Source organism: Rhipicephalus microplus, chromosome 5 (assembly GCF_043290135.1).
Source record: "Rhipicephalus microplus isolate Deutch F79 chromosome 5, USDA_Rmic, whole genome shotgun sequence".
Lineage (NCBI taxonomy): Eukaryota > Metazoa > Arthropoda > Arachnida > Ixodida > Ixodidae > Rhipicephalus > Rhipicephalus microplus.
Window position 1 is genome coordinate 100190849 of NC_134704.1, and position 24740 is coordinate 100215588.

Consider the following 24740-nt stretch of genomic DNA (forward strand, 5'->3'; position numbering starts at 1 on the left):
CGCCTGCATAGACTCTTTTTGAAAATGAGCTTTAAACAACAACGTTGCCCTGCGACAGAAGGCACATCTACCACGCGAATGACCTTGCACTAATCCCATTCGATCTCGCGTGTTTTTTTTTTCCTCACTTTAAATTTTCATGCTTAGCGGTGATTTTTTCGTGTCTATCGGTAACGCCACAGCAACGGCGACGGCGCTGAACGCAGGTGCGTAAGAGCTGCGCTATACAAGAACAGTCAACTTTTGTAAGCAATATAGCCCTCCCAATGTCACTGCTAGCGCACTTAAGCTTGTATTACGTGAGCAATGTAATATTAAAGTACAATAGGCTCAAATGAAACATGAAAATCAAGTTCGTGCTTTCGATTGCCGTAAAATATTCGCAATTGTTACCATAGGCATTGAAACTTTGAGTTATCTTACTTTTAAAGGTTATTTTCCTTAATGCTTTAATGCCCTTGATGTCCCTTAATCCGAGTCGCACAAGTGTGCTTCACAGCTTTCTGGCTTCTGCCATTTTTTACAGTCCCCTCAATTCTCTCCGTGTTATACTTTATGACGTCGGCTATACGTTGCGCCTATTGATCAACGTCGAAAGCTCCACTAGCTCTATATGGTCGGTTGAATTGGAGCCTTTCCTGATTTGTCACCTTTTCATAAGATGTTTCGTCTCCTGAGATAGTTTACCAGTGTCGTGTCTAGTGACTGTGCCTCCGACTTGCATTCCACATTCTTTGAATATAGTAGTAAGACTATCGTTCATTGGGTCAACGCTTATGTCGGTTGCCTCATTTAGAGCCTTGAATCTGTTCTGAAGCGAAACTCTGAATATCTGTACTTTCTCTCTCCCCACCAGCTTGGTTTATTGCATATCAGTTTATGCCTTCGCTTCTTTATATCTAGGTAAATCAAGTTCTCACCAATTTATGGTCACTGCATCAGATCTTGCAAACTACTTCTACTTCCTGTACAATGACCCAGTGGGCACCCAGAATGAAGTCTATTTCATTTTTAGTTTCACTATCAGGTCTTCGTCATCTCCACTTACGGTTAGCCAGTTTTCTGAAGAAGGTATTCGAGATCCGTAAAGTAGGTTTTGCAAACTCTACTAGTAACTTCCCTCTGCCAGTTCAAGAGCTGATGCCATATTCCCATACTGCATGATTTCCGGCCTGTCTTTTTGCCTATTTTGGCTGTAAAGTCACCCATCAGGATAATTTACTTTATCTTCACTTAATTAGTGCCTGACCCTATGTCTTGATAGATGCGTTCAACCAAATTATCATAATGGCTCTACGTAAGTGCGTAGGCCTGTACCACCTTCATGTTGTATCTTTTGTTATACTCTTTTATGATACTTGCCATCCTCTCACTGACGCTATAATATTCCTTTATGTGGCCAGTGATACTCTTATGTATAAGAAACCATACCCCTAGTTCTTTTCTGGCAACTAATACAAGTAGCGTAGGACGTATCCATTCTTCAGCACATTATAAGCCTCACGTCTCCTCCTAACTTCGCTGAGCCCTATTAACTTCCATATAACACCCTCTAATTCCTCGATTAGCTCAGCCAGACTCACCTCACTAGATAGCGTTTCAGTGTTAAAGGTAGCTAAGTTCAGATTCTGATTGCAGTCTGTCCGGACCCAGAGATTCTTGCTCCCTCCGCTGCGTCGCAGGTCTGAAGCCAGCTTAGACAGTTGCTTCGCAGACGTGGTGGACTGAGGGTCAAGGGTTAATTGCTCTATTCAAGGGAGGTAGTGGCCAATCACTGCACCAGAGTGACCATTCCTGCTCAGGTTAGGATGTGTAATACCGGCAGGAGGTCGCCAATGAGGCCGCACCCCAGACCTTTTCTTTTTCTTTTTAACGATTCCTTTATCACGCATTTTAAGTAAATATACAACTGTGAATAGTGCGGCATGTGCATTGGAATTAAACATTGTCATGTCATGTTAGGCTGCTGTGCCATTTCTAAGTAGAGGGTTCTATTGCACTTTTTTAGCACTGTCCAACACCACCTGACAGCCTAGCAGCTCTCAACTTCACATTTCTCGTAGCTCATCTGGACATTTGTGAACTGTTGGAAAGACCATATTTTGACTATTGAAACAGTGTGGCTTCAAACTTCTCACCTTGCTAGCTTAAGCCGGTTTAGGGCTCTGGATGACTCTCCTTTTCACGCATTTATTTTTTGCTAACCTCTTCCTGTCTCACTCAATTTTGACATTGTTGATTCGGAAGCGTCTGTTATGTCAGAGTTCTGCTGATTTCGAGTGGTGACACTCCCGGTTTGACGTTTCCTCTCAACTGACAAGTTGCGCGGTCCTGTTTTGCGAACTTATCGGCTACTTCGATGTCATTGTCACGTTGAGCGTATACGTCGCGGGTGGTTGGAGTGCATGAAAAGTAAACGAGAAAAGTTTATAACTGCTAAAGAATAGACTGGCGCTGCCTCTAAGGCTGTATTCTACGCGATGAGTGATCTAAACATGGTATATTTTGTACGAAGTTTCTTGTCTTTCGCCACTCTCTACGTTTTCATCCACCGTTCTATGTTATTAGGATAGCCGTATGATCAATTACTTACATGTATATCGGGCTTCCGACTGAGAACCACCACTATATCTATTTACCAGAGTTTTATTTACGACTCAAATGCGCCAACGAGATGAAAACAAATAATTTTTATTGTGAAGTTTCGAACGCCATCGAGCCATCTTCACAGAAAAGCTAACACATAGGATGCCGACCGTTGTGTAGTGTTCAGACTGTGCGGGCATCTTGCATATGCTTCTTGTGTAGTTTCCTGTCTCCTGACAGGTGCATTGTTAGCAGATTGCACGTAGAGGCATTCTAGTTTGAAAGAGTGATAGTTTGGTTCTTAACGGCATTATCGAGCTGCCTGATGTTTTATGTATTTGAAGGAAATTGCGGTGAAGTCACTTTACAGTTCATATGCTACGACAAGCTTCACCATACTTGAGCATACACACAGTATTTGCGCAATACGAATCCCACGAAGAGACGTCGCTCTTTACTTTCGCTTCATTTTGAAGAAGTTGCTCGTACGGCTTTGACAACGGCAATATCAAAACACTTGATTTTCCTTTCTTCGCACTTCAGCTATTTCTTCGGTGACCATTTCGTAAGGTGTCATGCGTTCCCTGATAAACTATGCACGCTTAGAATTCAAGGGGCGTTTCGTAAAGGAACGAAAACAATCGCTAGGCGGCCACGGCAATTAATGATTCCACCAACAAACTCACTACAATGATAAACACGAAGCCAATATAACCGGTGGATGCCATTTGAGCGTAGATCCGCAACAACGAGCCGAAGCACTAAGCAATGCCACAAGTGCGCGCTGCCCGTGCATCAAACAAAACAATGATTGCTAAAGCATGTTGAAGGATAACTAAATTGCCCCAATATTGGGAGCCAGTGACACCGTGAACTCTAAGCCTGCGCAGATGGACGTCGGCTGTAAAGACCTTTTGTTGCGATAGCAATTATAAGGACACTCTTGGCTGGATTTTGCAGCCGGCGTCAGCGTCGACATCAGCGTCATGCACCGTATATGTATACTTATCTATATATATAAAAACGCAAAAAGAAAAAAAAATCCAGCAAGACGAACTCCCACGCGCGGAATCAAATGTGGCACCTCTGCGTCGTTAAAACGAGGCGTTAACCACTGAGCCACCTCGGAGAACGTTGTTAACCATTCAAACGGCAAGCTATTTGTTATTTTACTACTCACTGCTGCTGTGTTTTCGGCATTACCGGAAAGATGGCGCAAAGAGCGCACGTCGCCACATCGCGCAGCAGCGCCCGCTCTAATCTCTTTGGCGTACTTTGCCCGGCTTAGAGAAGTGGAGCGACGCTCCCTCGCGTGCCCTTATCTCGCGGTGGCAAGGAGTGGAGGATCTTGCGCCTTGGCTGGCCTCGGGCTTCGCGTGGAACAATTCTGCTGCAGGTACCGGGCGCACAAAGGTCACTGCAATCATTGCAGTCTCCATTTGCGAAAAGCGCGCGCTTTTCAGACTCAGCGAAGTAACAAATCAGACGTTTATTCGCGTGCACCCGTACCTGTGAGTACGTTTTGTGCGTCAATTGGGCGGGAGGAACGCGGGGCACGTTTCGATCTGCTTTTCGTTCTGCGCGTGACCTTTAAAATTGTTGCTGTCACGTTCATTGCTTCGCCTTTGCGGCAAATCTGAGACTTTTTAGGCTAAACAACGCTATGACATGTCTTCGGATTTATTAACACGAGTGCGTTTCTTGACACCAAAGAACAAGGCTGGGCTATCTCTATTTTCTAATGCAGTACGAAAACCGACCAAGCCAAGATATTATTAGGGAATATAACGTCTATGTATGAAGTTCCATTCATTTAATTTTTTTTTAGGTCTCACAAGTGCTCGGAGTGTTTGCGTACAAATATTATCGATAAAATTGTCTCCAACAAGCTACTGACATTCACGAATTTTGTATTCCTTTAATGAAAATATGTGGCAACATATTCAATATGTACGCCAAAATACTGTGATGGGACAAGTAATCAACGTGCCTACAATACTGCTCAATCAGCTGTTCAACACGACAGGCTCGTGACAAGAGCATCGCAGACTGGTGATGCTAGCCAACTTCGAGTGGCCGCACAAGAAATCATTCTCCCCTCTTGATATAGAGCCAGTAGACCGAGCGACCAACACCACCAGGACCCACACACTTACCGTCTTCAGACATCTATACTGGACTGCGCCGAAGAGGGACGTTCGCTAAGTGTTTCCCTCCAAGCCTCAAAATGGCTGGCAAACCTTTCTTTTTTTGTTATAGCTGTGGTAGAGAGGAGACATCACAGCACGCCTTCTGTGACTGTCCTCGCTACAGTGTGCAAAGACAATCACTCGCGGTCGCTTCATCTCACATACACTACAGACTGATGGCGGCAGCAACCATTTCAGATGGTGATCATGAGAGGTTGTCGCAGATGATGGCAGTGCTTGAATTCTCTAGAACATCAGAGTTCCACTGGTGGTTATAGACCAATGGCGATATCGGGCCTTACTTTTCAAATGCGCATGACCCCCTCCCACTCATTTTCTCTACCTCTTTCAAACTCCATCATTCTTTTCCCTTTGCATGTACCTGTATTTCTTATTTATAAACCGGTTAACATCTCCATTTCTGATGGGGGCTGAAATGGTGTAGACCCGTGTGCTCAGATTTGAGTGCAGGCTAAAGAACCCTAGATGGTCGAAATTTCCGGAGCCCTGCACAACAGCATCTCTCATACGGTGGTTTTGGGACGTTAAACCCCACATCTCAATCAAATCAATCAAACCAGTTAACATCCCTGGCTCTACGTTCACGACAACGTCTTCCGAAACATATCACCTTAAGATGAAGCCCAGACTATAGAATGGGAGTCGGTATGATTGACCCAGTTCACACGCAAGGCTCCCCATCTTGCCGCAACTAGTTCGTATCCGCGCATGCGCTCACATAACACTCACAACGAATCAAGACGTGATTAAAAACTCCGCTAGAATAACTTCGAAATGCGAAGTTAGGGAGGAGACACGAAACGATGTCGTGTCTCCACCCTTCCTATTTCGCAGTACCTGTAGCGCAGTTTTTTTAAAAACGAGAAACAAAATACTTCACTTTGCTCACGAGTCGAGAGTTATTTTCTACTAACCGCTGCGCAAAGTTTAGTGCAAGCGCTACGTTTATTCACTTACATTGAGAGAGAAACAAAAGCCAGCGTAAAGCTAACGCACGGTATAGGTCCATGATTCGCTCTACTTGTCACTGTAAGTAAGCCACGATGCGTCTATAAGCCGTCACGTATACATGCATCTGCTTATGTATACGCCGTCATTCCTATTGCTTACACCTTGCAGATTTCTCACAATCGATAAGCGTATGCAAGACCTCACGGTGTGCATGTACACGTCAGCCCTTTCCTTAATCACGCGATCACATTTCAAAAAAATATTCGAGCGCAAACACACGACACATTCACGCACACACACACCCAGGAATCAAACACACCCAGCGCTCCCTTCCAACTAAATTATTCACGGCACTAAGGCTTGAATATATACATGGGACGCATGCGTGCAATAACATCAAAGAAGGCCAACAACATACACTATGCAGACATGCAGTTTATTATTTCATAGCCTAGAACCAATAAACTGGTATTTACGTTGCTGAATCTCTTTTTCAAAAGTGTAGACGTGGAACATGGCAAGCAATGATTGCTACCCAGCCCTCAAAGAATTAGGCCGTAGGCTGTGCTTTTATCCTCAAGCTCTCGCAGAAATTCAAGAAAGTCACGGGCAGGCACGGTCTGCCGATGGTGTTTTGGGCACCCGAGAAAATCGGGAAACAGTGCCAACGAATTTGTCATAGCAAAAAACGCGGCTGCGTGAAGAAGCATGAGAGGCCTTATGTTAATTGTTCCACGGGTGTCGTGTACTCGATACCATTATCCTGCCGCAAAGTACACATCGGTAAAACCGAAAGATGTATTAACGACTGTTTAAAGGAACATGTCCAAAAATTAACGAAGCGAGAGGACAAGTAAGCGAACCTGGTTGCGCATGTCATTTTGTGTGGTTGTGAGGCACAATTTTTTTAGACAAAGATTCTAAGCAGAGACGCAAGAAAAAGGGCCCGTGAAGTGTTGGAGGCTTTTTTTATGAAAAAAAAAAAGAATCAATGTGTAATTAGGCGCCCCTTCACTATGTCTGTATCCACGTGAATCACAGTTTATTGGTTCTAGGCTGTCAAATGATAGACTGTATGTCTTGATAGTGTACGGTGCTAGCCTTCTTTGATGTTATTAGGCGCATGTGTCCCATCTATATATTCAAGCCTCAGATCTCTGAATAAATCAGTTGGGAGTGAGCGCTGTGCGTGTTTGATGCCTAGGTGTGTGTGCGTGAATGTGTCGTGATGATGATGATTTGTGGGGTTTAACATCCCCGAACCACCATATGATTATGAGAGGCGCCGCACTGGAGGGCTCCCGATATTTCGACCACCTGGGGTTTTTTAACGTGCACCCGAATCTCAGCCCACGCGCCTACAACATTTCCGCGTTCATCGGAAATGCAGCCGCCACAGCTGGGACTCGATCCCGCGACCTGCGGGTATCAGCAGCCGAGTGCCTTAGCCACTAGACCACCGCGGCGGGGCGGGAATGTGTCATGTGTTTGTGCTTAAATTAATTTTTTTGAAATGGTGAAATGGTATACGTACTAGCCCAACAAGTTCTTTTACGTCATCACAGATAGGCTAACATTGTGAGCAAGCTGCATTTCCCGAAGATATTGCATTGAAATCGACAAAAACCTTGGACCATTGCGTGTAAAATATTTAAATTTTGAAGAATAATATAATTCGCTTCTCGACAGCCTTATTTCACACGTGGCATGACGAAAAAAATTAAATTTGCATGGGCTGATGATTGATTGATTTGTGGGTTTTAACGTCCCGAAACCACCATATGATTATGAGAGACGCCGTAGTGGAGGGCTCCGGAAATTTAGACCACCTGGGGTTCTTTAACGTGCACCCAAATCTGAGTACACGGGCCTACAACATTTCCGCCTCCATCGCAAAATTTGTATGGGTTGTATAGTTTGGGAATGCAGCAAATAAATCGAACGTATACCGCTGTGAATCTAAATTGCAATATATCAGGCGATTCACCCAAATAGGTTCCGCGCAGCGCGTGGCGCAGCTGCTACTTTGTCTCATATGCTCAGGGAGTGCGGGTCAAGGGTCCAAGCTTCACCAAGGAAGAGTGGGACGCGCTCCAGCGAAGTCCCGCTCATGAAAAGCGAATCCTCGCCGTCCAGCGTATCCGTGATCGCACCGCCTGGCTATAAAATTGTATATATAGGTCCCATCGTGGGATTAGCCAGGTGCGCGTTTTATTGCGTTTTGCGGGACGCAATAATAGTTTATGCACACCCCCACTCACTCACTCTGTGATCGGGTATGTTACATCATTAGGCTTACGAAAGGCCAGCAAACTACCAACGCTCTTGCAAAGAGTGTTTTGGTATAGTTTGCATTTGGCTTTCGGACATGTGCATATTCGCAGATAGGGAGAGAAGGGCAAGGCAGGGGGATAAACATGATGCTAATATCGACCATACTCGTGACGCACTTCATTATTTTCAGACGGGCATAGCACCAAAGACCTGCTGCAAAAAGAGAAGATTTGTTTGACGTCAGTAACATTTTTGATAAGTCAACAGGGGAGACACAAACGATGCTGGCATTTACCGCTCAGAAAGTCGATGTCCGCTGCACAGACGCTATTGACACGTCACTCCAATAACGTAGCCAGGAATAACGTTTTTTTTTTTTTGGGGTGGGGGGTGGGGGGGGAATAGGTGGGCTTTTGTGGTCGTGCACGCGTTTGTATGTGTGCGCTCACATACGCATGTAAAATTTTAAGGGTGGATTTCAACCCCGCCCCCTTGAAGGCCGTCATGTCAAAAACCCAGGTTAGTCCAACGCATAGGGACCACCAATCCAAGCCTGCTTCTATGGAAAATTCGGACGCCATTAATTTACTGCAATTATCAGGGCACTACTTCTACGAACGCTGAAAATTTCTTATATTCATTTTCCTTCGTAATATTAGGTCTTCCTACACAGGTCTAGAGTCTGGCCTTCAACAGGCCAGACTCTAGGCCGATCCTGATGAAGGCCAGACTCTAGGCCGAAACGTCGAAATAAACCACGTTGTGACCGCTCACGGAGGATCCACTGTACTATATGCAACGCTACGGCCACTCAACCACCATGCCTGCCTATATATATATATATATATATATATATATATATATATATATATATATATATATATATATATATACATATATATATATATATATATATATATATATATATATATATATATATATATATATATATATATATATATATATATATATATATATATATATATATATATATATATATATATATATATATCATGTGGCTGACCCTGTTTTGGCGCTTCCAGTAAGGCAAAACTGAAGCATTCAGAAAGATTTTTGTCAGAATCATCTGCTCACATCAGCTTCGACAGTGCAGGGTTGATGCTATAATCACTTTCGATGAAAGAAAGTGATTTTCCCCAAGAAGCAAACCCTCTGATTGGTTCATAAAACGATTGCTTGTTCCCATCCATAACAAAGCAATATACGCTTTCGCACCCTATAGCCTTCTTTGCAATGCTACAGTACACGGCGCGAAAGCATCGCATAGGTGGCCCGCAAGGCAAAATAGCCTTCAAGGAAAATCGTCACAGCATAAATATTGGAAAATTTTCCCTATAATAAAACATTGCCTGGCAGTGGTTTCATTTTCTCGTTACAATATAACTGAGCAAATACTGTGGAGAAAAGGAAAATCACGCCTTAGTTGTTGTTTTATCCAGCGTGCATCCAACAGTAACAACTGTCGAAAAGGGGATTAACCTCCTCACTCCTTTTGTCAGGGGGGAGGCGGCTCACGCCCCCCTTACACCTCCCCCCCCCCCCCGGATGATACGCCTATGTACTTGTGTATCACCTCTCGCCGGTAGTACACATGTGCGCATACTTTCTCACTCATTTCTGGGGCCAGAAGACGTCTCAAATTACATACAACAAGCCTGCTATTTTCGGCGGGTAATTCCCATCTTTACGGCCCCAGTTACAGTGACGGCAGCAGCCTGTACGCATGACGCAGGGAGAACATGAGCTGTTCATTGGTGCACGTGCGTAGGATATCAGTTGTGAATTGTCACCTACTCTGCATTGCGATGCCGTCGCATGGCTGTTCGGCATTGTATTGCATGACTTAGTGCGCAATCATTTGATTTCGCTTAGTTTTTTGCGTATTCGACTGCGCAAAAGGGTGAGTCAGTGTGTAGCAGAAAAGTGGGAAATCCTGATAGGCTCAATGCTGAGTGCTCACATCGTACACGTGTTCAACGAAGAAATAAGCAGCACGGAAGATATAGCGCCTGTAGCAAGCGGCTGACGGCAAGAAAAAAAAAAGCAGGCATATGGAGAAGTCACATCAAAGTCACAGCGAAAGCTAGAATGTTGGCCCTAAAAGCCTTTTCAAAGCTTTGCTTAGGTAACTTCTGCAAGCTATGATGCCCACTACTGCATTAATGATAATAATAATAATAATATCTGGTTAGTAGAGCAGCAATCGCTATGCTGTTATTCGTCATTCTTCTTACAAGCGTTGTATCCGCTAAACACTTGCAAGGACTTGTGTGCCAATTGTTCACGCAGTACCTGATGACAGTAGGGAATTATGTCAGAAGTAGGCATGCTTTTCTAATGCATAAAACAAGCTTATCTAATTGGTTGGAGTATTGGACGGCCTACTTCTTACGCTATTCGCATTGTGTCACGCCTCGTATATATAGTTGTTTTAAGCTTTATTACTCTTATTATTGCGATTCCTTGCCCGACCAAGCTGGTCTAAGGCAAGTTTGCGAATATGTCTCGATTGATTGATTTGTGGGGTTTAACGTCCCAAAACCACCATATAATTATGAGAGACGCCATAGTGGAGGGCTCCGGGAATTTGGACCACCTGGGGTTCTTTAACGTGCACCCTAATCTGGGTACACGGGCCTACAACATTTTGCGAATATGTCTCAAGCACAGACGTGGCTCAGTGGTGAAATGCTGGGTTGGCACGCTGCAGACCCGGGTACAAGCCCCACTGTGTCCTTAGTACTAGCTTTTTAGGGGCGAAGCTCCTTAGGGCGTGGGCTGTGCGTCCCCTGTAGCCTGTATGTAGCCACCTCTAGTTTAGTTTTTGCAGTGTTCACTAGATGGTGGTACCGTCTCCTTTATGTAGCCACCTCTAGTTTAGTTCTTGCAGTGTTCACTAGATGGCAGTACCGTCTCCTGTATGTAGCCACCTCTCGTTTAGTTCTTGTAGTGTTTACTAGATGGTGGTACTTGTAGCTGATGATGAAAAGACGCAAGATGTTATAAACTAGAAAGCGATACTTGTAGTTGATGAAAGACGCGAGATCTTATAAAATAGGAATGATGTCACATATGGCGCGTGTCATTGGTTGAAGGCAATCGTTCGATTTAGTGCGGCGACGTACGCTAGGGGGAGCGTTGTAATAAAATCCGTTCGCTGTTGGCGCGCGCTCGGAGTCGCCGGATGGATAAGGCTGCACAGCGGAGAGAGCGCAAGGCGGCAGCAGCGCGCGCTCGCAGACAGAATCCCGATGTGTGAGCGCGCGAGGCAAGGGACATCGCAAGCCATCCATCGTCTAAGAACAAATAAAAGTTGATTTGTGTATATACACACACAGCGTTTCTCACGTCTTTACATGATGATCGACTGGGCGAATTACACGGAAGATTCACAGTTTACCGATGAATCCCTCCGGAGCTTCGCCCATTCATCATCATTCACCCCGTGAATTTGCCGTAATTTTTTTTTACTGTGAAAGCTGTTATGAGATCACAACTCGGGTAACGAACAGTTTTCAGCCGCTTCCACCGCCACTACCGGCGCTGGTGTCCGTAACCACATCTCAAGAAATTAGAAAAAAAACCTAGCACCAAAGACACAATGGGGCTCGAACCTGGGGGCTAACCCAGTATTCTACCACTGAGCTACGTTGATGCTTGTTACTTCTTGGGGAACTTGCCTTAGGCAGGCTTGATGTCAGGAAAGCGATCACGTTAATACGACTTATAAAGCATTTTGAAACAGCAAAAGAACAACCAGTTGTCGCACAATGCGAATAGCGTAACGAGTGGACCCTCCAACGCTCCAACCCTTTAGAAAAGCTTCTTCTTGATCCCCTATTAACTGTGGCGCATACCCACTTTAGCCATAATTTAGCATCATCGTAAGCCACTGCATGAACAATTGGCACAAAATTCATGGGAAGTGTTTAGCCGATACCACGCTTTTCAGAAGAATGACGAAAAATAGCTTAGCGAATACATGCCTATTACCCAAAAGTTCAATATTAATGCCCTAGTGGGTATCGAGCAAGTGTGTTTGCAGTAGTTACCAATAAAGTGTTTTGAAAAGGCTCTGAAAGGCCGCTCTTCTAGCTTTCGCTGTGGCCGTGCTGCACCTTCCGCGCTAGTCTGGCGTTTTTTTTTTCTTATGTTACGATAGCGGTTACGGAGTCCGGCAGCGGAGGCGGCGAACAACTGGCGCCGTGCGTGACCCGAGTTTTGATCCCATAATAGCTTTCGCTGTAAAACGCCAGGCTTGCACGGAGGGCGCCGCACAGTCACAGTGAAAGCTAAAAGAGCGGCCTTTAGGAGCCTTTTCTGAACACTCACAGGGTAAATGCTGCAAGCACACTTACTGCAAGCACAATAGCGCATTATTAATCATCATTTCGGGATAGTAGGCCGGCATTCACTATTATATCTTCTTAGAAGCGTGGTATGCACTAAGTTACTTGCAAGTAAATTTGCGCCAATTGTACCACTCTTTCGTCTTCGTACTCGGAATGGGCTAGGGTCCCTTGATAGTCGTTATTGTTTTCAGAGTAGGGAGTCCAGGGCGTTATAAGAGAACAATTTCCAGTACGAGTTTCGGGGATGTGTCAGCAGAAAAAGAAAAGGAAAGAAAAGAAAAGGGAGTTCGGAAGGTGCAACCGAGCACGCTCTGATAAACATCAGACCATGGTAGGTGATAGTGTTCGCACTCTGCAAGAGGCATGAAATGAAATATACCAGACACTGGCTGCTTTCGATCGATGCGATTAATCTTGCAGACAGAGTTTCATGCGGGCGGAGAAAAGGAGGCTGAAAAAAAAGAAAGAATTGAACGCAAGACCGGGATAAAAACCCTTTCTGTCGAGCAGCTTGATTACGTGTCTTAGTACTTCCTCCTACTTTTATTTTTGTTCCTTTTTATTTTTCTTCAGTGCATCTCTGTAACTCCTTTGTATACGCTTCCTATGCTTCCGATGGAGTAAAGATTTAACACATGCTCCTCGCCACTGCGTCCATGCATGAGTCGGGCCCACCAAATTGCAGAGCTCAGCTCAAGAGATTATTCCTTGATTTCGCGTGACAGAATCCAAACATATTTATTTATTTATTTATTTATTTATTCAAAGTACCCTACAGGCCCACTGAAGGGCATTGAGTAAGGGGGGCATCAGTATACAAACGAAATAACAATAAAAGAAAAAAGCAGACGAAAAAATATATACATATATAAAAGATTACAAAAATCAAGGTGCAACAGCGTTATACAATACTAGAGTGCAACGAAATCAGGTTGTCACGAAAAATTTCACGGTTACATATAGATACAACATGATCCGGAAGACCATTCCAATATGAAATGGCTCGAGGTAGTGATAATAAGTTAAACGCCTGCGTGTGACCATGAATGTGCATAAAACTACGGGCATTGTGAATGCACTGGGAAGTGCGCGCAGGAGAATAAAGTGGCAAACAGTGAATTTCGTTACTATAAATGTACCTATGAAACAGACCTAAAAGAGCAATGTTGCGGCGTATTTCTAGTGACTGAAATGCAAGGTCTTGTTTCATTAGGGTAATACTTGAATGATAGTCGTAGTTTCCGGAGATGAATCTCGCTGCCCTATTCTGGACGGCTTCCAACATACGTACCAAGTAATCTTGATATGGTGACCATGTGGATGGTGCATACTCTAACTGTGGGCGAAAATAAGTAATATATGATAATGCGCGTACGTTAGAAGGAGCGTTGCGCAAGTTTCTGCGGAGATATCCGAGAGATTGAGATGCTTTCGATGAGACAGCTGCTACATGCGTAGTCCAGGATAGGTCCGATGTAAGGTGAACGCCTAAATATTTGTAAGATGGTGTAGCTGACACACCAGCGTTATTAATCTTATAGTCAAACGATGAATTGTTATGCTTTCGAGTGATCGAGACTAACTTGCATTTAGAGGCGTTAAGGGACATCTGCCAAGTTTCGCACCACCGGAAGGTTAGGTCCAGGTCATTTTGCAGAGTGGAATGATCATTAAAACATTTAATGTTGCGGTATATGGCGCAATCGTCAGCGAACAACATAACTGTGAATGAAAGGTTATCGGGCAAATCATTAATGTATATTAGAAAAAGTAACAGACCTATTACACTGCCTTGGGGAACACTGGATGTGACGTCGCAAAGGTTAGATGAAATGTCGTTGATCACCGTAAGTTGCTCACGCGAAGAGAGGAAGCTTCGTAGCCAAGACAGGATACGGAGTGTGGCCAATTTAGAGATTAAATGACAATGAGGGACAGTATCGAATGCCTTGGCGAAATCAAGGAAGAGGCAATCAGTTTGTTCGCTAGCGTTCATATTAAAGTGAAGGTCAGTCGTGAATTCGAATAACTAGGTGTCACATGAGTAGCCTTTTCTAAAGCCATGCTGATGGGAGAAGAAGAAGTTGTGCGATTCAAGGTGATCGTAGATATGAGAAGCCACGATATGTTCAAGTAGTTTGCAAGAGATGCATGTAAGTGAAATGGGTCGATAATTACGGGGCGAGTGCCTGTCACCGGACTTAAATACGGGAATCACCTTACCAATCTTCCAATTCTTGGGCAGTTCGCCTGATGATAGCGACTGGTTAAACAGGAGACTGAGGAAGCGGCTGGAAATATCTGTGGGGTTCTTCAGTATTTTAGAGTTAATGTTATCAATACCTGATGAAGTAGAAACCTTAAGATTCGTGATGAGTTGGGCTATACCTTCGGCAGTGACAATGATTGGGGCCATCAAAGCGAAAGGGTGATCTGCAACAAATGGCACAATGGAACAATCTTCCTGTGTAAAAACAGACGCGAAGTACTCATTGAAAGCAATAGCAGCAGCTTCATCAGAAAGCGGCGTTAGTTCACTATCGTGTATTGTAATGTGATTAGGAGACTTGTTGTAGGGTGAAATTATTTGCCAGAACTTTTTGGTGTTATATTTGAGAAGTGACGGCAAGTCCTGCGAATAATATTTATTCATAGCTGTGTCTAAGGCTTTACAATAGTCTTGTAAGCAGACCTTGTATTTATCCCAGTAGGACACAGAGCCAATGCGTTTTGCGTTATCATAGAAACGTTTCTTTTTATTTCGTAATGTTCGAAGATGTTTAGTAAACCAAGGGTTAGTTTTATCGTTGGATGCAGATCTCAGCGGAACAAGCTGGTCAACTAACTCTAATATTTTTTCTTTAAAAAGAATCCAGTTTTCGTTCACGCTTCGAGAGGCGAACGACGGCAAAAAAAGTTCCTGATAAAAATCTTCTGGCTCCGTCCTGAATTGATGAAAATTAGCACGGTTCTAATCCCGGACTGTTTTTCTCACTGAGCCTGTGAAAGTTACAGGTAGGTTGATTTGGAAATTAAGGAGCTTGTGGTCGCTAAATCCTTTTATGTTAGAAATTGCTCCAGTGGTTTCTGGTGCATTAGTGAAAACAAGGTCAAGTATGTTAGTACCACGGGTGCATTGGTGAACAACTTGTGATAAGTTGTAATCGAGGGTTACTTCGAGAAAATTTGATGAGGCGTGACATGTCGTAGTCATGGTAGACCAATCAATGAGCAGGTAGTTGAAATCGCCAAAAAAGTATATAATGTCAGCTGAATAGAGTTGCGTAGCTCGTTCTATGTTGTCACGTAGATCTTTTGGGAAAGAGGAATGGGCATTCGGTGGACGGTAACATGGTCTTATAAGTATTTTTGCATAAGTTGTAACGCATGCTGTCCAAGTTATCTCTCTAGAGGGGCTATATCAAGGGGAACTGATGACACTGTCTTTGTTACTGCTATTAGGACGCCTCCTCCTCTTCTATCGACACGGTCACGTCGATGTATGTTATAGTTGTGTTTATCTGGGAACAGTTCCTCGTTGGTTACGTCTGGATAGAGCCAAGTCTTCGTGAGCATATAATTATGTCGGCATCACTATCATCTAAGTAAGAACTCAACTCATCCATCTTGGGAAGTAGGCTTCGAATGTTAGTAAAAGACACAGATAAAAATGGTGACTTAAACCGACTTCGCTTACGCGCGCTCGTGTTAGCCTCTAGCTATCTCGTAGACAGCACAACTACGTTGCTAGAGTGATCTAAAACGTAGGTGTTATTGTCAATGCGGAGTTTATCAACGGATAGCTTAAAGCGTTTGTTTTGAGCCTTTGCGTATTCTAGAAGTTTTTAGCGAGCTTGTCGCGTTTTCATGGAAAAATCTTCGCGTATGTTCCCTTAAGCTTACGCGAATTTGACAAAATTTGCTCTTTGTCCTTGAAAAATGTGAACTTGACAATAATTGGCCTTCGTCTATCTGTGTTAAATCTGCCCAGTCTGTGCACGCGCTCTAATTGTGGACTAGTTATGGAAGTGCCTAGGTGGTCTGAACCAAACTTCACTATCTTATCTTCTGAGACTGCCCAGTTCTCATTGGGGTCATATTCACTGCAAGGTCATCACCTTAGCTATAGTGACATCATATTATTCTCATGCCTCGCTCGCACCACACACACATGCGAAAGCTTCTGCATAGAGAAGATCGCTAAATCACTTTCATCGCGCACCTTGCGAATGTGGCAGAAAAGTTCGAAAAGAAAGCTTTTTATTAGGCATTTATTACAGCGAAAGCTGTTATGAGATCACAAGTCGGGTCACGTGCAGTTGCCCGACACCACCGCCGCCGCCGCCTGTGTCCGTAACCACATCGCGTGAAATTAGAAAAAAAAACTAGCACAAATGACACAGTGGGGCTCAAAACCGGGTTCGCTGGGTGCAAGCCCAGCATTTAACCATTGAGTTACGCCGTTGCTTGTAAATTGTCAAACTTACCTTAGACAGGCTTGACGTCGGAAAAGCAATCGCGTTAATACAACTTATACAAAGCGTTTTAAAACAGCAAAAGAAAAAAACCAGTCGTCGCACAATGCGAATAGCGTAACAAATGGGCCGTCCGATGCTCCAATCCATCACAAAAGCTTGTTCTTGTTCCGCTATTAACTGTGGCGCATACCACTTCAGCCACAATCGCTCATCTTCATCAGCCACTGCATGAACAATTGGCACAAAATTCCTAGCAAGTGTTTAGCGGATACCACGCTTCTCAGAAGGATGACGAAAAGTAGCACAGCGAATGCCAGCCTACCACCCAAACAAATTTATTATTAGCGACCTATGGGGTATCAAGCATGTGTGCTTGCAGTAGTTACCAAATTAGTGTTTAGAAAATGCTCTGAAAGGCCATTATTCTAGCTTACGCTGTGACTGTGCTGCGCCTTACGCGCAGGCCTGGCGTTTTTTTTTTTTCGTGCTTTTGTCAGCGGTTTCCACACACCATGCTTCGGTGTGTTCATTAGGACGACTAGTCAAAGTCTGCCCTGCGGGTCAGCAATAGATGGGCTGGTGAGGTAATATATATATATATATATATATATATATATATATATATATATATATATATATATATATATATATATATATATATATATATATATATATATATATATATATATATATATATATATATATATATATATATATATATATATATATATATATATATATGTATATATATATACATATATATATATGTATATATATGTGTATATATATATATATATATATGTGTGTGTGTGTGTGTGTGTGTGTGTACTTTGGAAAGGATAATTAATATGTCCGGTACAATAGATGACTGAAGAGAAGGGCGCACGTACGAAATGTGGTTTTCGGATGTAATCACAGGCCCAGTGCACACCGGTCAAATGCCTTGCGCAACGAAAACATGGAACAGGCGCACAGGCGCATGGTGGCGGCAACATTGCACTGTCAACGTGTCCGTCTTGGAAAACACCAGCAGAACCTGTCAGCGGTTGCCTGAAGTCATTTAGCAATGCATTGCCTAGACTGCGGCAGCTACGCGCATTTTGAGGTTAGCATTGTTTTAGGCAGGCATGACGAACGAAGTCTTAGAGAAATTTCAGAGACAGCTGAAATTCAGAAGCTGCGGGAGAATTGTGTAAACAGGCATAACATATTCTTCTCAAATAAGGACATAAGCTACTTGAGGCGAATGCATTTTGAATAGATTTATTCTGTGCTTTACACTGTTGTTATAATTTATTTCCGTTTTTAACGCTTTAGATTTTTTTATCTTTCGTGTGTGGATCCCTATAGGCTTCTCTGGCTTTAACGTATTCGCCCTAGTTCATTTTAAGATAAGCATAAATTTTTCGCTTCTTTTATAATGGGAGCGTACTTTGTGGTATAAGAACTTTAGTGTGGTCATCTTCGTTTGATTGCCCTTTTGGCAAGCAGTTGTGAGATGGTTTTCATCACTTTGTTTCTTCAGTTTGTCTATTTGTTGCTTCGATGCGTGCCCACTAAAGACCCTGCGTTCTAAATAATGAATAAGTTGTGAGTTCAGCGCTGTATGTTTGCGTTTGGCTTAGTGTTCCGCCTTTCTTCGCACGGGCGAATCTATATATTTTAACGTATAAATTCAAAAGTGCCCTGATGAGGCTAACGCATCTGTATGGTCTGCTTGCCAAGTTACAGTTGCAGCATTGTTTTCTTGTATTGTGTCACTTACACCTGATTCAATTAGTCCATTTCATCATCAGCCCCTCCTCCCTTTTTCAAATTGTCACCTAAACGTTCGGCCGACGAAGTCTTAGCCGATTCGCCCAAGTGAGCATTCTAACAGTAGTTAGCAACGAACAACCAAACAAGTGGGCAGGGGCACGGGCAGCATTTTTTACGGGGTGGAGGGAGACAGATGTGTTTGAATGCTATTTTCTTCTGAGGATACCACGGCGAAAAAAAAACGGATTGGGGGAGGGGGGGGGGAACAGGGGCCCGTTAGTCAATCCTCTGGCTATGAGCCACTTCACTAGAGCGACGAAGCTTACCAAGCGCAAATCTCATTGTCTGCACCGGTGTTCTCGTGTACAGTCTCGGTGTTTACTATCCTTATTATCTCTTTCGCGCAGCGTTCGCAAACAACGCAAGAAGATGCCTCAGTATAAGCTCCTTGCCGGAATGCACCTCACGCAGGGTTGCCAATCCAATGAGGTTACTAAGCATCGAAAACGGGAAGAATGACAACAAGAGGTTTGTTTAGTAGAGTCAATGATAAGGGTTGGTGGCGTTCGTTATTATAGGTTCCTAAGACCTTGGCCTGACGGGCAATTTTATTAGTGATCACGGCAGATCCAGACCTAACTTGATTGCGATCACTTGCGTGGTTGCAGCGGCATGGTACAGCCGAATTCGGATCGAGATTGGCACGGAGGTCAGTCAGAATCGCGATCACCAAGCCGCACATCACGATTCGCATATCGCGGTAGTCCTGATTCCAATCGAGCCTGATCGTTATTAAAAACCACCGTGTAGCATCCCCTGATTTTGATCAAGCCTAATCTGAATTGATCTGACTTGGGCCATGTTTGTCAACAAGAGCCACCCGTCTGACACCAGCATAATTTGTCCGCGTACTCTTTAATATGGCAGTGCTACCTGAATACCAGATTGTGTTTACCGTGTTAGTATACAGCATGTTTTAAGCAAGCCACAGCCATCTCAAAGTGCCACATTCCAATAATCTGACCATGACATTTGCGTCATTTTTGGGCTAACTGTAACCTTTTTTCGTATCAGTGGAAGTTGTCTGCAGTGTAATTTGCCCGTTCTCAGTGATATGCGTTTGCCATAATGACAGTTTTCTGATAGGCCATGCAGATTACAGTTGCGCATACCCGTATTATGGGAAAAGAGATGTCTTCGTTTTTACTGAACCAGTTTTCTGACGCCAGAAAACTGACCTGACGCCAGAAAACAGCAAAGCACAGTCGCGATCAATAGGAGTTGCGACATGCTGGCTGTGGTTAAAATGACCCCAAGCCTGAACAGTGTAACTCACCAACGCCTCCTTCATATTTTTCAATGCCAGTGCAAACGCGCGCTTCTCAATGGGAGCCGTTTGCCCACCTTAAAGGGGTAGTGCCACCGAATTTCGAAGCTATCCCAGTCCTGTTGAGAGTTTCCTCTGTATGCAAGGACTCTCCACACGAAGGGTCGGACACAACAAACTCGTAGACTATATTTTAATTCAATTTTAAATGTGTAGCGGAATTCTCTTTCGCGATCTATTTCTATTGCTTGCGCAGCAACACTGACGTTTCAAAATAGGAGAAGCAGCGGCAGTTGTCGTGACGTCACACCGAAATTTGTAGTGACGTGACTCACCTCCGCCATCTCCGAAATGAGGCTGCTGTTAAGTGTGTGCTGGCGTCCCTCGCAAAGACACTGCCTGTGTTCCAATTCTTAGACAGTGTACGCAGGCTTCTTAAAAGACAGCACCAAGTCTATGCTGTCCGAAAATTAGAACACATTTAGACGGCTTTGACGTGACGAGGCGCCACCTCGCGTCGAGAAGAGAAATCCAAAAGGAACAAACATAAGAGTTGTATTTTCTGGCCGAACTTGTGTCAAAATCTGAAAAACTAAACGCTACTCACATTGAGCTTCAGGAGAAGCGTCTGCTTGTGTGCAGACGACCATTCCGATGAGATTAGGTCTATCTGAGTGATTCGCCGAGTCGCCATCTTGTTCAGACAGCAAAGTAGCCTGCATCGTATTTGTCTACGATGTGGTCTTCTCGGAGCCGCCTACTTTGCCGGCTACGTCACAATTGGAATGAGACTTAAGATGGCCGCCGTCCATTTAGCTGTCTATTTAGTCGTCTACGGTGAGTATTGTGTGCGTCCGTCAATGACACTGGTTGCTTCCAAAGTGACACTCGACGCGTCCTTCACGGGCTACGAAGGCCTCCGCCAGAGACGCTGCGAGCGTCCAACAGCGGGGCGTTCCCCTCCTCCTTAAGCGTACTGTACAGACGTTATCAACATAAATGATTTGTTTTATTCTGGCTGCCTTTTGCCTTGTAACTGCCTGGATGATACTGCAGCTGGTCATGGTGACTGTCAGCACGTTCGTTTTGCTGGCGCTTGTGTGGCATGTGTGTGTGAGAGCAGATGAATCTCGGCACAATGTGCGTAACAGCCTTGTGTGGTCATGTGACCAAGTCACCTATGCATCGACTTCACTGCCCAACTCGGCACCGCGAAACAGAAAATGGGCTGCATAAGTCGAGCATTACTGAATACTTTATCTAAAATGAACAAATCTTGGTGCGTGTATCATGCTTCCTGAAGCTGAAGAAAACGCTTACAGCAAAGAACACGCATGCGACAAATTCGGTGGCACGACCGCTTTATTTCAGAGAGTGGTCGTGATGCGGCGCTTCATTTGAGGGTTCACGCTGCTCGCGTCACACATGTTTCTGAGCGTTTTCCTCTGGTGATGCGACAAACGTGATTTCTACTCCAGTATCACACGTTGTAAGATTTCTTCCTTCGGGCTCCTTTTTTTTTTTTGTGGCTCAAAGCAATACCACCGCTGCATCACAGCGCTTTCAATGTCGGCGCATACAGTTGCGCTGCAGGAACGCTTTCCTATTGGTTGCCCACATACTGCCACAAAGGGCGACGCGCTTTCTCGAAACACCGTATCTTTTACTGAGCCAACGTGACAGCCAATATTACGAACACGAGGAATGCAAGACGCTGCCCCACGGATCTGTACCCAACTGATCAAAAACTTACTTCATACAGTTTCCATCGTGAGCCACTACTTGATGGACTCTCTCCCCCATGACCACAAAGCATGCACTCGCGAAAGCTGGACGATGCGTGAGAGCAGGAAAGTGCTACCTGAGAAGGTAGTGAAGGGTGGATAGGGCGCGTCTGACGAGGTGCTGATCTGACAAACGTCATATGGGTTCAGAGAGTGACGATAATATGAGAAATTATTTCACCAATGTCTATGTATGTGCCATATAGCAGTGTTGGCGCCATTTTGAGTACAGGTAGAGTGTTGCTACTCGTAATAAGCGCAACTGTACAAGTGCATGACAGCGTTCTCACTCGCTCAAAACGTGATTGACGTCACGAGAATCAATAAACGTGATTTCACAGAGCTTCAAGAAAGCCTGTTTCGATAGAACATAGGCGGCTCTGTATTATGCATACCATCTCTCTGCTAGTTTTTAAACCCCTGAAGTTCCATTTTTTGCTGTTTCTTATCAGCCCCATTTGAAGGGGTGTTACAGAGAGGGCTGGCTACATCGTGTTATTGATATTCAATGTAAACACCCATGAAACATTGAAAACAAAATTCAGAATAACAATATTAGAATGTACAAAAACACGCGTTATTAAGGAATTTGTAAGAAAAAGGTTCATTAATTTGGCAATAATAAAATAAGCAAGAGTATGTGGAAACTGAGCTTAAAACAACTACAGGAAATCTCTCAGAAAAGTAATGCTCCACAAAAAAAACAGCACTAGATAACATCAAGCACAGCACAGTTAAATACACGTGCTACGGTACGAAGAACAATAATCAAAGACCCGGTAAAGTACCACACTTTAGGGGGGCAGTGCAGGATGTTCTCACGCGGGGACAGTTGGAATAAACCTAACAGCCACATCAAAAGCTCTCTGGTCAGCCCAAAGTTGATACTGATATTCCGAGCTCTTGAGGTCCGAGCTGCATTTCTGCTTTGTGAGGTTCTTGTCCGCACGTAACGAGTGGTACCGCCAAAGCATGTGCTCCAAATAACACGTTCCCCTCCAGCGAGGTCACTGCGAGCTGACGTTACATGGGAAAAGGCAACGCACGAAAGCAAGACTCGAATAAGAATTAGCTTGCAGCGTCCTACGGTTCGTCGCCTGGGGTCTCGTGAGCTTCTTGTGAGGCGGAGGAAATACCCTTTTTGTAATGTAGAACTGTTTGTGCATTCATTAACTGTGAATAAATCGTCTTGAAACTCTTGAACCCTGCACTGTCACTAGGCTTCTCCTCCCGCGAGGAGAGTTACGTGCACTTGGGAGTGGGCGATGTCTTTGAAGTTGGTGAGCGAGTTCACATTTTGACCCAGATGGGCCGGGAACCGAGTGATCGTGCGCATAGTTATGGCCCTGTTCTTCAGAAATTCGTGTGCCTCTTCCGCAATGAATCCCGAGGCAAACACACAGACTGCCAAGCTAGAATTTTAGTATACTTGTGTCTTTTTTTCATGCAAGAGTGCCAACGCAATAGCAACTTCCTTCGCTTTAGAAAAAGTGGTGCCACACAGTGATGCCAACGAAATGATTTGACCTTTGTTATCTATTGCGACCACGGTATAGTGAGATGAGCGTTTCATATTATGCCGCATCTACGAAGCACACCAACTGGTCATCATTCTTGATCTTCTTCAAGATCGTAGTCACTCTTGTTGCTCTACGCCTTCTCTCATTGTGCTGCGGATGTGTATTGCAAGGGATCGGTGCAACATGAATATTTTCTCTTTGCTCCTCAGTGGTTCCATAGCTTCTCTCTTCTGTCAACACTGGATTGAGGCCCAGAATGGCTAACGTTCTTCTCCCCGCCAAACAGCAAGATAGAGTCAGCTGGGGCGATTCCTGTGCTTTTATAATATTCGTACAGCGTATTGTGCTCGCCTAATATACACATTATTATTTGTTTTTATTTTTTAGTGCTATGAAATTCAACTTGTTCCCACTGATTTAAATGTACTTTGAATTTGTAAACCCCCCTACAACAATGCCCCCAGAGGGCGCTGTAGGTAGATGTAAAAGTGTATAAATAAATAAATAAACATGCGTTTTGTGCATGCAGTCATGAGAGTACCGAGCACCCTTTTGATGTTTTACTTAACGAGGGTGTTAAGCATCCTTTTCTTGAGCTTGTGTCAGTTGTACATGGCTGCTACGTAAATGATTTGGCACATGAGAAAGGCGTAGTAAATTCGGAGTAAATTGCCTTTTTTAGGCATCCTTTTCTATTAGACACCCTAGAGTAATAGGTCTGATGACCATTTCCGTTTTCTTGGCAATACTAATAAAGGTAAGGCTATTGGATCAAGTGAAAACTTTTAAGAATGAGGTTTCCATCACGTGTGGTTAGCCTGATGTCGACATCTGCGAGTGGCTTCCATCCCCTTGGCTTAGTACCTCTTTTGATTGGTCTATGAAGGAGTAACTCGGACTTACTAGGGCAACATTTTGCTCCTGTGTTTTCCAGGTAGGATTCTGCCTTATTAAACTAGCAATTGGAGACTCTTCTCAACATCTCCTTCACATCTCTTCGAGCACCAATGTAATGTGTGTTAATAAAAGTTAAGCATGTTATTTTGCTGTCGGCCCAGTAAATTCTGCGAAAAAAAACATAATTTTTATTTTTATGCGTTTGATGGGCAACGGGGTACGCGATGCTTCTACTTCTTCTACAGCGTCGGTTCACCTGCTGACGCAATCAGTTGCTCTTCTAGATACCCTAAACCAGAACGGTAGAGGGCTCACTAGCGTCGAACGCTTGACGCCACCGATGTCTCCTTGGACATTAAAAAACGCCCAAGGGCATATGAACATCGACCGGTGAAAGCTCCTTACAACCAAATATCTCATTCGCGGGTCACGGTCACCCCCCTCTCTCCCCCTCTCTGCCAGATTTGAATGAGATAGAAGTTAAGAGCTCGTTCTGCAGAAACATGAAATTGGTGTCAATCGTTATAATTAAAAATTATCATCTTGCCGTAAAGAAAAAGTTGAGAAAGATGTTAGTGAAAT

The 24740-nt window shown here is 44.1% G+C and overlaps 2 protein-coding genes across 2 annotated transcripts in view; one reads left to right on the forward strand and one right to left on the reverse strand.

Moving 5' to 3' along the window:
• The window catches only part of LOC142817881 (uncharacterized), a 219502-nt gene that overhangs the window by 192263 nt on the left and 2499 nt on the right, over positions 1 to 24740 (reverse strand). The window lies entirely within an intron of this gene.
• LOC142817882 (scoloptoxin SSD976-like) overlaps positions 1 to 24740 on the forward strand; it is a 454431-nt gene that overhangs the window by 168850 nt on the left and 260841 nt on the right. The window lies entirely within an intron of this gene.